The 13,502-nt window shown below is 44.6% G+C and overlaps 1 non-coding gene across 1 annotated transcript; it reads left to right on the top strand.

Moving 5' to 3' along the window:
- Nucleotides 1-8,510: 8,510 nt before the first annotated feature.
- LOC115065653 lies at nucleotides 8,511-8,614 on the top strand. Its single transcript, XR_003845422.1, has one exon. It is a non-coding gene; the product is annotated as a U6 spliceosomal RNA (small nuclear RNA).
- The last annotated feature ends 4,888 nt before the right edge of the window (nucleotides 8,615-13,502 follow it).

The following is a 13,502-nucleotide window of genomic DNA, read 5'->3' as shown; positions in this document are numbered from 1 at the left end:
TCCTGGAACTCACTCTGTAGACCAGGCTGGCCTCGAACTCAGAAATCTGCCTGCCTCTGCCTCCCGAGTGCTGGGATTAAAGGCGTGTGCCACCACCGCCCGGCGTGACTGACATTCTTGATTTACGTTTTTTTCAGGCATGGTCTTGCCATCCTCCCCCTCCCGACCGCTGGGTTTTCAGGAGTGTGGAGCTTTCAGAAGCTTTAGGAATGTAAAATATACACCAGGATCAGCCAAATGCCCCAGTTACCTAAGGTTCTTACCACCAAGCCTGAAAACTAGATTCGATCCTTGGAAATAGCATGAGAAGGTAGAAGGGGGTGGGGGAGAAGACTCCCAAAATTTGATTTATGAACACACATGAACACACATAGCTAAATAAATATTTTTTTACATGGTAGGCTGAAAAAATGAAAATAAATAATTAAATCACAATTCAACGTTTTCCTAAAATACTGTTTATCTGGTGGGATTTTGGAGACTGTTCAGCTAGGGGAAAGAATCCGCATCTTTGCTTGTCCTTGGCAAACTATCACCCGTCCCAATCAGGAGCCTTTTCATCGATTTTTCTGCGAGTTGCCCTCGCTTCGGAGCCAGCTGTGACATTAAGAGCAGCTTGTCTTTCTGTTCTGCCGCTCCTCTTTTCAAGTGTCACCGGCTTGCTCGGGCTTGCTTCCTCAAAGGGCAGCAATTTTGTTTTAACATTCAAAGTGTGCAAAGTTTCAGGTGATTTCTCCGGGTTTTCAATACACACTAATGAAAAACAGATGTGGCTAAGGAGACACAGCCAATGGAAGCAAAAATGCCTGATCTCATTTTATTTAATAGAATGCAGGAGTCCAGGAGCAATCTATACTTCACCCCACAGAGACTAGATCAATACCACTTCCTACAGACTCTGACACCCCCAAAACTGTTATCAACACAACTTCTTTTTTGTTTATTTTCCCCACCCTCTATTTTTTCTTTTCTTTTTTTAAACACAACTTCTTTTTAAAGAATTATTTATTTTATTTATGTATGAGTACACGGTAGCTATCTTCACACATACCAGAAGAAGGCATCAGATCCCATTACAGATGGCTGTGAGCCACCATGTGGCTGCTGGGAATTGAACTTAGGACCTCTGGAAGAGCAGTTAGAGCTCTTAACCACTGAGCCATCTCTCCAGGCCCACAACTTCTTTTTAAAGCACACAACATTGCTATCAATCACATTTTGTTACTTCCATTCTATAGATGAAGAAACCAGAGATTCAAGAGGCCAGACCTGGGATTCCCTATGTCTGTCTTGTTCCAGGATCTGGGCATGCTTGCTGTATCTTTATTCATTTTAATGTGTGCATTGGTGGGGGACCACATGTATGGAGGCCAGAGAATGACTTTTGGAAGTCATTTTTCTCCTTCTACCATGTGGGTTTCAGGAATCAAACCCAGATTGTCAGGATTAGTGGCAAGCACCCTCCCCTACTGAGCCAGCCCTGATAGACATTTTGTTTTCAACAAAATACACAAAAGTGTACCAAAAGTGCACTGAAATATATCACATCTGTAAGGGGACCCCTCAGAATCGGTAGAGAGCACACTTAGACACCAAATTCTCAGCACAAAGGAGATTTATTACCCCAGAGGGACAATCAAGAGTCGGGGTTGGGAGTGGGGGTGGGGCAGTGCTCTTTGCAGGAGTGGAAAAAAGGGGGGAGAAGAAAAAGGAAGTCCATGCTGAGGTGTGTTGGTTGAGTCCTGACGGGCAGATTAGCCAGGCCAGCCAAATAATAAATCTTGATTTCTGGACTATGGTTCTTAGTTTCAGGAATGAGTCAGTAGACTCATGAGGGACTAGACCTTGGGGGCTAGCTTTAGAAATGTACTCTAAAGGTTAAACAAGGGAGAGGGAAGGAGAGAGGACAAGGCCTGGGGGGGGGCACCATGTTTGTCATGCTTGAGCCTGTTAGAGACCCCTTGAACGTCTGAAACAGAGCAAACCCCCATTTAATTCACAGTCCTGCTACTTACACCTTCAAAGCTCCCTATCTGCAGATCACCCGGCCAATCCCAAGCACACCAGCCAGCTGCTCCCCAGAACCCCACATGATCAACTCGTTGTTCTTCTCCTTTGTAATTGGGCTTCCTGTGCCTGTATGGTTGTGTTCCTTGCAAAACTGTCTAGTGTGTTTTGGAAACCTTGGCCTTTCTCAGAAATCTCTCTCCATCATAAATTAACCATAGACCTGTAGGGTGCCTCACTGTAGAATTTTAAGAGCAGTGCGGGTTCGCCCCAGGTTCGTAGTTTAAGGGAGGATTGTGATGGGGTTCGGGGTATAACAAAATACAGCGTCTTAGCATTAAGAAAACAACAGAAATGGTTTGATTGAGGAATGTCCCATATAGATTAGTGATTTGTAGGCTCAGCTCATAAATAACAGAGCTTTTTTAAGAGGTGGAAACTTAAGGGGCGGGAACTAGCTAGAAAAATAGGTCAGGGGTGGGGGGAATAGATCTCTGGTTGTGTGTGTGTGTGTGTGTGTGTGTGTGTGTGTGTGTGTGTGTGTGTAAGACCTTCCTATGTTGATCAAGCTGGATTGGAACTCGCTGACATCTGCTTGCCTCTGCCTTCCAAGTACTGGACTAAAAGTGTGACCCGCCACACACACTCCCGCCACGCACACTCCTGCCACGCACACTCCCGCCACGCACACTCAGTGCATACTCTTACTAGCTGCCTCTGTGATGTAAACAGCTGCCCTCTACTCCTGGTACATGATGTTCCGCTCAAGTCTTTGGTGCTATGATGGAGACCGGTAAGTACGGACTGGACCCTATGAAACCATGAACCAAAATAAATCCTCCTCCTTTATTTCCAAAAGGTATTTGGCTAGCACAATGATATAGAAACTAACAGAAGCAGGAAGATCTTTCTCCCCCTGACCCCCTTCCACCCTGAAACAGGTCTCAAGTCCCTCACCTGTTAGGCATTCTTCCTACACTGGAGATAAAGGAACACCCTTCTCTCCAAAGCCCTAGGGCCACTGAGAAGTGTCCAAGTTCTCCCAGCCTATCACCCTCAGATCACATCCTTCCGAGCAATCATACCTCTACATAAGTGCCTACAAGATTACAGTATCTCCGTGCCTGGGGCATGGCCCAGTGGATAAAGTAATTAGTGAGCAAGCCTGAGGGTCTGAGGTCAGATATCTTGCATCTATATCTCACCCAGAGGCAGACGAGAAGAAATCAGGGGCTCACTGGTCAGCTAATCTGGGCTAAACAGCAAGTTCCAGGTTGGTGAAGAGATCTCCTCTCAAAAAGGTAAAATGGAGCAGGATAGAAGAAGATACTCTGAGTTGCCTTTGGGGGGAGAGAGACAGACAGACAGACACAGACACAGAGAGAGAGAGAGACAGAGAGACAGAGACAGACAGAGAGACAGAGAGAGGCACACACATACACACACATGCACAGATAAAAACAATTTCTCTCATTCTTTGGGTCTTTGTTTCTGGTCTCCCAGGTCACAAAAAAAAATCAATTTGTTATGCTGTTCTCTTGTTAATCTGTTGAAGTCTCCACTCCAAATCTAGTGATGGGAGAAGAAAGAAATCCCTTCCTCCATACTGTTTTCCGGGGTTCAGGAAAGTATGCATGTCCTGCGCAATATTTTGGGTGTGATTAAAGGGTATTTGCTCTTTGCCAGGAATCTAAATGTAAGGGGGCATCCTGCCCTTCATCTGCCAGGCCTCTTCTGAGGAATGTGATTACACATTCTGATACTAGAACACTAACTGTCAATAGCCCTGAAGGGAGATTAACCATTTTGTGGCATTTTCTCCTCTGTCAGGGAGAAAAGTCTCCGTGACTTTGAAACTCGCCAGCTGTGGCTTTCTTATTTTTAAAAACAAGAAATGTAAAGACTTCCTCAAAAGTGCTAAGTCCTTTAAGCACTGAGGGAGGCTGAGAGCTGAGGGGGAGGGGTGTCAGCAGACTGAGGACAGCTTGGATTACAGAGTGTCAAGCCAGCCTGAGCTGTAGAGTAAGACTTTGTCTCAAAAAAAGAAGGAGGAGGAGGAGGAAGAGGAGGAGGAGNGGAGGAGGAGGAGGAGAAGGAGGAGAAGAAGAAGAAGAAGAAGAAGAAGAAGAAGAAGAAGAAGAAGAAGAAGAAGAAGAAGAAGAAGAAGAAGAAAAGAAAGAAAAGAGAAAAAAGTTAAATAGCCTCACTTATTATAGCAGAATAACTTGCATATAGACAAGATAGGCCAAGAAATAATACAATTCACACATCAGTTCTAGATGCGGATGAACCTCAAGAAACCCTAAAAATCCAAGCAACTAATCTTCCCCAGTGTCTGCCTCTGAAGCAGTGCAGAGCCGAGAATCTCGCTTCCTAGGAGAAGGCGTTTAGCCCAAACGTGTCAGAGTTCTATTTTAAAATTCCAAAGTTGGTTTCAGGTCTGTCAGATGGAGTTTCCACCTCTTGCTCGCCCTGAAGAAACCGACTCACAGCAGGAAACGTGTTCCCTTGGCGGTCCTGATCAGGGTCACTCAACCTTGTCCCCAGCCAGCGGCTGTTTGTCCTTTTTAGTTCCGGGTTCAGAAAGGTACACTGTCACTGGAAAACTTGAACATACAATTTTTTTTTTTCTTTGCCATGATAAATTCAGATGACGGAGTTGAATTCCAAAAAACGTAAACCTCCCGGGTGTCTGCAGCAGGCCAGTGTCTTGAGGAAGACAGCAGCAGTGCCCTTTCCTCTCTCAGCCTCTCAAATGATGAACTCCTCCCACCAGCTTCGTGTGAGGAACCGCAGCAACACCCAGACACCAGCAGCTGGTGACAGCGTCCTCCGCAGCTGATGTGAGCTGCAGCGCCCCCTGCAGGCCCTCAGAGACGCAACGCGGTGTCAAGACCGCATCCTGGGTACCAGCTCTCAGGCTGCTGAGGTCTGCCCTCTGCTGACGATGGAGACTAACTACACTCTTTTAAACGCTTGCCTTTCTCAGTGAAAGGGACCCCATTCAGATAAGGTGCCCCAAGTCTCTACTTTGGATTTCTACAATCTAAACTCATGGACCCCTAGATATCACAAAAACGAAAACAATACACACAAATGAACCTACGTTCAAGTCTTGTCTCTTATTATGAAGTTTTTGGTCCAATTTTGAGATTTATGAAATGATGAGAGCAAATGGGAATTTTCATAAGATTCGAATTGCAAGGTGGAGAGAGAGAAATGGATCGTCAAAGCCAGCTGTAAGGTTAAACAGGTGTGAATTCGGGATAAATAGTTGTTTGGCGTTGTTCTCAGTGCAGACAGGGAAACACTGTACTGGCTGGTTTTTGTGTACCAACTTGACATAAGCTGGAGTTATCACAAAGAAAGGAGCCTCCCTTGAGGAAATGCCTCCACGAGATCCAGCTGTAAGGCATTTTCTCAATTAGTGATCAAGGGTGGGAGGGCCCAGCCCATTGTGGGTGGTGCCATCCCTGGGCTGGTGGTCCTGGGTTCTATAAGAAAGCAAGCTGAACAAGCCAGGGGAAACAAGCCAGTAAGTAGCACCCCTCCATGGCCTCTTCATCAGCTCCTGCCTCCAGGTTCCTGTCCTGTGTGAATTCCTGTGCTGACTTCCTTTGGTGATGAACATCAGTGTGGAAGTGTAAGCTGAATAAACCCTTTCCTCCCCAACTTGCTTCTTGGTCATGATGTTTGTGCAGGAATACAAACCCTGACTAAGACACACTGCTCTATATTAACAGTTCTGTGATCCCAAGTTGAGGGTAAAAATGATATTCAAGCAACCAGATCATTTAGATTATCATTATCCTGAGCTGTCTCAGAGTTCCGGGAAAACTTTTCAAAATATATCTCATGATGATGAGGACGCAGAGGAACTGAAACCTGACACTTTGCTAATGAGATTATGAAACATTGCAAGGGCTGTGGAAAACCGTTTGGCATTACTTCCAAAAGTTTGACATAGAATCGCTATATGCTTGAGCAATTCTATTCTTTGGTACATAAACTCCTACCCTCAGCTCCACCCCCTTCTCCGCAAAGAAATGAAAAATGGGTCCGTATACAAAAGCCTGAACATGAATACTAGACAAAACAGCCACAAGATAACAACCCAAATGCATAAGAAACAAGTATGTCCGTGGCTGGAGAGATGGCTCAGTGTTTAAGAGGACAGACTGCTCTTCCAGAGGTCTCGAGTTCAATTCCTAGCAACCACATGGTGGCTTTATTTGTTTGTTTTTATGTATATAAGCACACTGTAGCTGTACAGATGGATGTGAGCCGTCATGTGGTTGCTGGGAATTGAACTTCAGGACCTCTGCTTGCTCCGGCCCAAAGGTTTATTTATTATTATATGTAAATATACACTGTAGCTGTCTTCAGACACACCAGAAGAGGGCATCAGATCCCATTACAGATGGTTGTGAGCCACCATGTGGTTGCAGGGATTTGAACTCAGGACCTTTGGAAGAGCAAACAGTGCTCTTAACCACTGAGCCATTTCTCCAGCCCTAAATAAATCGAAAGAAAGAAAGAAAGAAAAAGAAAGAAAGAAAGAAAGAAAGAAAGAAAGAAAGAAAGAAAGAAAGAAAGAGGAAGGAAGGAAGAATTATGTCTGTACGAAGGAGTATTCCTGTACCCAAAATATTAATGCAGGGTACATGTTAAAAGAAGGCAGACATAAAATATTGTGCTGTATGTTTTTTATGGAAAATATCCAAAACAAGCAAATTCATAAAAAGATTACTGAAGACCTGGGAGCAGGGCACAGGTAACTTTGGGGGACAGTGAAGTTCTGGGGACTAGATAGTAGAGATGGTTCTACAGTTCTCTGGTTGTGCTAAATGCCACTGGATTTTACACTTTTTAAAAAAGATTTATTTATTTATTATATGTAAGTACACTGTAGCTGTCTTCAGACACATAAGAAGAAGGCATCCGATCTCATTACAGATGGCTATGAGCTACCATGTGGTTGCTGGAATTTGAACTCAGGACCTCCGGAAGAGCAGTCAGTGTTCTTAACCGCTGAGCCATCTCTCCAGCCCCTGATTTTACACTTTTTTAATGTGTGTGTTTTTATGCTCAGCAGACGTTACTCCACAATGAAAAAAAAAAATCAAATTTTAAAATGGCTTTAAAAATCTTTTTAATGACCAGTAACTGTAGAAATTACTTCCTAGCTGAAGAGATAAAGAGAAAACCATTTCAATGCGAATGACTTTAACCTGATACCCTTGGGTTGGAGTCCCCAAATGGAACGGTTTGCCTTTCCTGAGTTGGCAGTATTTAAATTGTGTCCAGTCTTTAATGTTACGATATTCCTGCAGTGTTTTCACATGGCTGATGATTGCGGTTGTGAAAGTAATCAAGTTTTAATGAAAGGCTAAAAAAAAAAAAAAAAAAAAAAAAAAAGGTCTCACTGAGCCAGGCTGGCTTTGTGTGCCACATCTAAGTAAGAAAAGCTTCCTTAGGCTAGGGAGATGGTTCTGTGGATAAAGCGAGGTTCACAAGCATAAAGACTTCTGATTAGGTCCCCAGGACCACATAAAAGGTAGAGGCACTTGCCATTAGGCCTGACAATCTGAGTTTGAACGCCAACACCTGCATGGTGGAAGTCAAGAACCAACAAGTCGTTCCATACACGTGACACAGGAGTGTGCTGTGTACAGTGTTATGGAAATGTGAGCATGCGTGCACACACACACACACACACACACACGCACAAAATAAATAAATGCAAAAACAAAAGGGGAGGCTGTAACTCCAGTGCGGGAAGACAGGAGGATCTCGGGGTTCACTGACTCGCCAATTGGTGAGCACCGGGTTCAGTGAGATCCTGTCTCAGAGAGAGAGAGAGAGAGAGAGAGAGAGAGAGAAAGGAATGCCCTGAAGATGGGTGTTTCAGTCCTTGTCTCATAGATTCTAAGATGCAAATACACATAGGTTAACTTTTTTGCTGTCACCGATGAAGCAGAAGAGAAGGGGCTGGTTTGGGTCCCTGGTTTACAGGGACACCGTCCACCAAGGAGGAGAAGGAATGGAGGCTCTGATACATGGCTCAACAAGTGATTGCAACCCGGCAGTCCAGAAACATCATTAAGCAAGATTTTCTTAAGTTCTATTAAGGAAAGGACTTACATATGCTGGCACCTTCTCTTGGTTTTTGTAAGTTTTTAGTAAACATTTATTAAAGATACGAAGTTGAAATAGGCTTACTTTCAGTAAGAAAGTGTAGTCAGGTGTGGTGCCACGTGCCTTTAATCCCAGCACTTGAGAGGGAGAGACAGACAGGTAGGTTTGTGTGAGTTAAAGACAAAGCCATGATAGGTTAGATTCCTGTCACTGAATAACATCAGGTGTGTGGAACCAGTACCCAGGAAGTGGGGGCAAGAAGAGATCATTCTTAGCTATATCTTAAGTTCAAGGGCAGCCTAGGATACATGAAGCCCTGTTTTAAAAAGAAACTGAATCAAGATAGTTTCTAAAAGAATGTTCCAGGACTTACTTAGACAGCACATATACTAAAATTAGAACTACAGAAAAATTAGCATGGCCCCTGTACATGGAGGACATGCAAATTCATGATGTGTTCCATATTTTTCTGAAAAGAAAGCTGGCTTTGCCTATTTCTTATTTTAAAAAAACAACTTGATGTAAAATAAAATGTTCCTGGAGCTGGAAAGATGGCTCAGCAGTTAAGAACATGTGATGCTTCTCCACAGGACCATGGTTCAATTCCAATATGGGGCTCACAACTGTCTGTAACCTCAGTCCCAGGGGATTCCAAAACCCTCTCTGGCCGATGAGGGCTCTGTGTGCACACTGGCACAAGGACAAGGACATCCATGCAGGCAAACGCCCACAGACAAAACATTAAAAGAACGTTGCACTCTTGTCTCTGGAATATATTCCCTAGGCATTTGACTTCTTTAACATTATTTTGCTGTTGTATACATATTGTCTGTGTTCGTCTGTGCAGCACATGCATGCCTCATGCCTGCTGAGGCAAAAAGGCATCGAATCCCCTAGAACTGGGGATAGTAGTGAGCACCGTAGGACTGCTGGGAATCGAACCCAGGTCCTTTGAAAGAGCAGCCTGTGCTCTTGACCACTGACCATTTTTTTTACCCCAGTTTAATACTTTTTGATGTACGTGTGAAAGCAATGACTGCCACATCATGGAAGCTGCCTAACCTCGTGATAGTTAAAGGAATGTTGACTTCAGTGATATCAAAATTTAAAAACTGACCAGATTCACTAGGCCCCTCCCTGCCTAAGTTAGTGAGTTTGCACGTGTGTGTATGTGTACATATGTCTGTGTGTGTGTATGTGTCTGTGCATGTGTGTGTGTGTGCGCGCGCGCGCGCGTGTGCATCTGTGCGTGCATGAGTGTGCGTGTGCGTGCGTGCGTGTGTGTGTGTGTGTGTGTGTGTGTGTGTGTGTGTGCGTGCGTGCGTGTGTGTGTGTGTGTGTGTGTGTGTGTGTGTGTGTGTGTTGTTTTGTGAATGGACTCTGGCACGTAATTACCCTCAGGAATAAGGTGTTTTAGGAGAAATGGCCTTGAAGCTGTAATTGGGCTGTAAGCTGGGAGCGAAAGCATTAGAAAATAAAGCACTTTTACAGATAAAACAGCAAAACGGAGCCTTGAAGCCTGGGAGAGGAGCTTCCTTGTGGGTGAGCATAAGAGAAGCGGGCAGAAGAGAAAGCACCTTCAAAGAAATCCCTAGAACAAAGACAATACCTAACTTTTGCGGGAACAGGAAGCGTCACATCGCGTGATTTCGTTCAACCTAGACTATAAGACTGAAAGCACAGAAGAGCCTGTTTAGGACAGTGAATTGGAAGATGCTTAACTCTGCTAGAGAGGGCGCTGCACTGGGCGTGGCCTGATGCCCTCCAGGCTGTGGGGATCACTCTTAGGGGAGCTCACTGGCTTAAGGGGGCAGTGTACTAACGAGTCTGTTTCCTTTGCTGTGCGGCCCAAGTTGGCCTTCCTAGTGCTGGGATTAGATTCAGCCTCTTTACAAGAACAATAATTCCATTCATAGAGGGGAGACCCTCATGACCAACCCTCTCTAAAAGCTCTCGTTGTCTTAAATCATGACCACGAGATTTAAGACTTAATGTGAATTTTAGAGAAACACAAGCATCCAAGCCGATTTTTCGTACTTTGATATCACAGAAATCAATACCTCCGTCCAAGCAGCCACCAACAATATGAGAGAGATGAGGATATTTTAGATCAGAGTCACATGAGTAGAGAATCTGAGTATGCTGGGAAGATCCTAGAATGGGATTTGTTGGTGAGCAGGAGGAAGTAGGACATGGGGATACAGAGAGAGGTCACGGATGATGCTCAGATGTGGAGAACTCATTTAAATTATATTAATTAGGGCTGGAGAGATGGCTTAGCAGTTAAAAGCACTGACTTCTCTTCCAGAGGTCCTGAGTTCAAATCCCAGCAACCACATGGTGGCTCACAACCATCCGTAATGAGATCTGACGCCCTCTTCTGGAGTGTCTGAAGACAGCAACAGTGTACTTACATATAATAAATAAATAAATCTTTTAAAAAGAAATAATTAAATTACATTAATTAAAGGGAATGAGTCACGGTGAAAACCAGACAGAGAGGTTTAATCAACACATCAGGACAAGAACCAGTAACCCTAAGTATATCTGTGGGGTGCTATTATGAGCTCTGGATTTAAACAGAGGACCTGAGGCAGGGGCAAGAGGTCTGTGTAATGAAACAGCTCTATACAAGGTCCTGCCCACCGTTATGTGAGCTTGAATCTTGCAAGGCAGCCTAGTAAATTGTTAATCTGTTCATCACTGCCATTGCCCAAGGAGACTAATCTGGTTTCTCTAAGACGATCTGCTCCAAGGTGTAACCTCTACATCACAGACACTTGTTCTCACTGAGGTCTGTCTGATCTGCAAGGATTCGCTTGTCTTGGACTCCAGAGTGACTGACTGATCTGTCTGGCTGCTTCCGGCCTCGAAGGTCCCCCTTCACTAGGACAGGTGAGGGAGTTACAAGCCTGTGCAGAGTCACTTGGGGATTGGAGCCAAAGCAAAGGCAGACACAAAATGAAAGCAAGAAGTGCCAGACTTTGAGTTACCTTGTGAGGAATTCATGCCCTTGCCTGCCTGCCTGCCCACACCCCTCTGTGTTCCCAGTGGGTGTGGGAGCAATGTCAAGAAATCATGTGCATACAAAGGCGTACTTCAGGGTCTGCTGCTGAGACACCGAAACCAAGACCAGTGCATAAGTGACTTTTGAACTAAAGGAGGGGAGGCAGGAGACTTGATTGGCATCATCTTTCATTACATTTAACATTTTCGGAGACTTTGTGTAAACTGAATTACTTTTTCTGTTGGAACCAGTATGTAAGTGTCGGGCAGGGGCAAAGATCTCCTAGAAAAAGACACTTGTGTTCCTTCCTTTGGCTGAATATGGAAACAATGAGCCCCAAAGGAATTAGAATTCCCGGTGTTGGGTGGGGGGAGGGACAGGCACCGGCAGGAAGAGGTATTTGCCTCTCAGAAAAAGACCTCACAAAGTCCTGACAGCTCACCAGACCAGATCGAGGGACAGTCTGGAGCTCAGACAATGACAGAAGGACACCTTGCCCAGGACCTCTTAGCTATGCGTCCCTCCGCCTTCTTTTTAAACCTAAATCTCATGTCAAGATGGACTGGGGTGGTGTTGTTACACCTTTTTATATGTTCTTTTTTTCTAGTGTAGTCAGACTGTATGAACATTTCTCTCTCCTCTCTCTCCCTCTCTCTCTCTGCACCCCCATGTTTGTGTCTGTCTGTCTGTCTCTGTGTGTGTTTCTGACTTTGTCTCTCTCTGTGTGTCTGTCTGTCTGTCTCTGTCACTGTCTCTATCTCTGTCTCAGGTAGGGATTCTCATTAAGTAACCCAGGCCGACTTTGATCACACAGAGATCCTCCAGCCTCTGCCTCCCAGATACTGGGGTTAAAGTTATGTGCCAACACACCAGCTTATTTATTTTTGACTTTAGGTGTTGCACCGAGGACAGGTGACTGAGTCTAGCTTGTTAAGGCCAACAGCACCCAGGCTCTGAATAGAAACTCTGGTGACAATTTCCGTCTTGAATGTGCCTACCCAGATATAATGTCGACTCTTGCACAGCCGAATCTTTCTAGGAACGACTCAAGATTCCACTGGTATGGAGTTTCCCAATCAAGTCAACGTTCCATCAATATTCCATAAATATTAGTTTCTGGATGCAAGTATAAAAAGTCAACAGAAGATAGTCTAGGGAGATGGCCCAGCAGTTAAAAACACTTGTTCTTTCTGAGGACATGGATTCGGTTCCCAGCACCCACATAGCTGCTTGTAACCATCAGAGGCTCCAGTTCCAGGGGATCCAATGCCCTCTTTTGGCTTCTACAAGCACCAGGCATGTATGTAATATACATGTAGGCAAGACAGCATTCATTAAAATAAAATAAGTCTTTTACATTTGTAAATAGTCAATAGGACAATCAGATGTGGTTGTCACATGCCTGGGATCCAAGCACTCAGGAAGATGAGGCAGAAAGATCTCAAGTTCAAACCCAACCTGATCTACAGAGGGAGACCCTGTCTTAAAAAATAAAATAAACAGCAAGGCAGTGATGGCAAACACCTTTAATCCCAACACTCATGAGTTCGAGACCCAGTCTGCTTTATAGAGCAAGTTCCAGGAAAGCCAGGGCGACACAGAGAAACCCTGCCCTGGAGATCCAAAAAAATAAAATAAAATAATAAATAAAATAAAACCAAACAAACAGCAGGAGTAAAAGCATAGAGGAAGACAAACATGAGTGTGCAACTGTATATGCGGGAATGAGTATCTATGTGAGCATCTGTGAGCCTGGGAGTGTGGATGGTCTGTAAATATGTCTGCATATGTTTGAGTATGTGCATATTAAGGAGAGTAAGGGAGTTCCATCAAGTTGTTTGCCATTAGGCAAAGCTAGGAATAGTCCTGGTGGAACTGGAGAATACATTCTGAATTCTGGAATGTTTGCACCCATCCTAAATTATTCACGAGGATAACAAGTTATATATACTTATCTGGCACAGGACTTTGGTCTGGGGACATTATGTGACTGATCAGACAGGAGTCTGCTTAAAGTTTGCAGGTGGGGGTGAAGGGAGGCAAGACCACACTTGGTCATTGTTTGAATTAGAAGGGTATGAGGTGTTAGTGAGAGTGAATAATGAATGAGACTCACCAAGTCTGGACTACCATGCCTCTCAGAGGAAGTGACCTCCAGGCTGACCCTGTAGGACAAATCTGGGCAAGGAGAAAGAATGCATTCTGAGCTGTCTGCAGACTTAAGTTACCAGAGGAGTTTCTATGAAGAGCCTGGGTGCTGGTAGTCTTAACAAACTGGACTCAGTCACCCGTCCTCGGTGCAACCACCATCCCAGCAGGTCATAATTTGTCCCCAATTTACATTCTTCCC

This window comes from Mus pahari, chromosome 16 (genome assembly GCF_900095145.1).
Source record: "Mus pahari chromosome 16, PAHARI_EIJ_v1.1, whole genome shotgun sequence".
In the NCBI taxonomy this organism is placed as follows: domain Eukaryota; kingdom Metazoa; phylum Chordata; class Mammalia; order Rodentia; family Muridae; genus Mus; species Mus pahari.
Note: the sequence above shows the minus strand (reverse complement) of the source record. Positions and strands in the feature narration are given on the sequence as shown.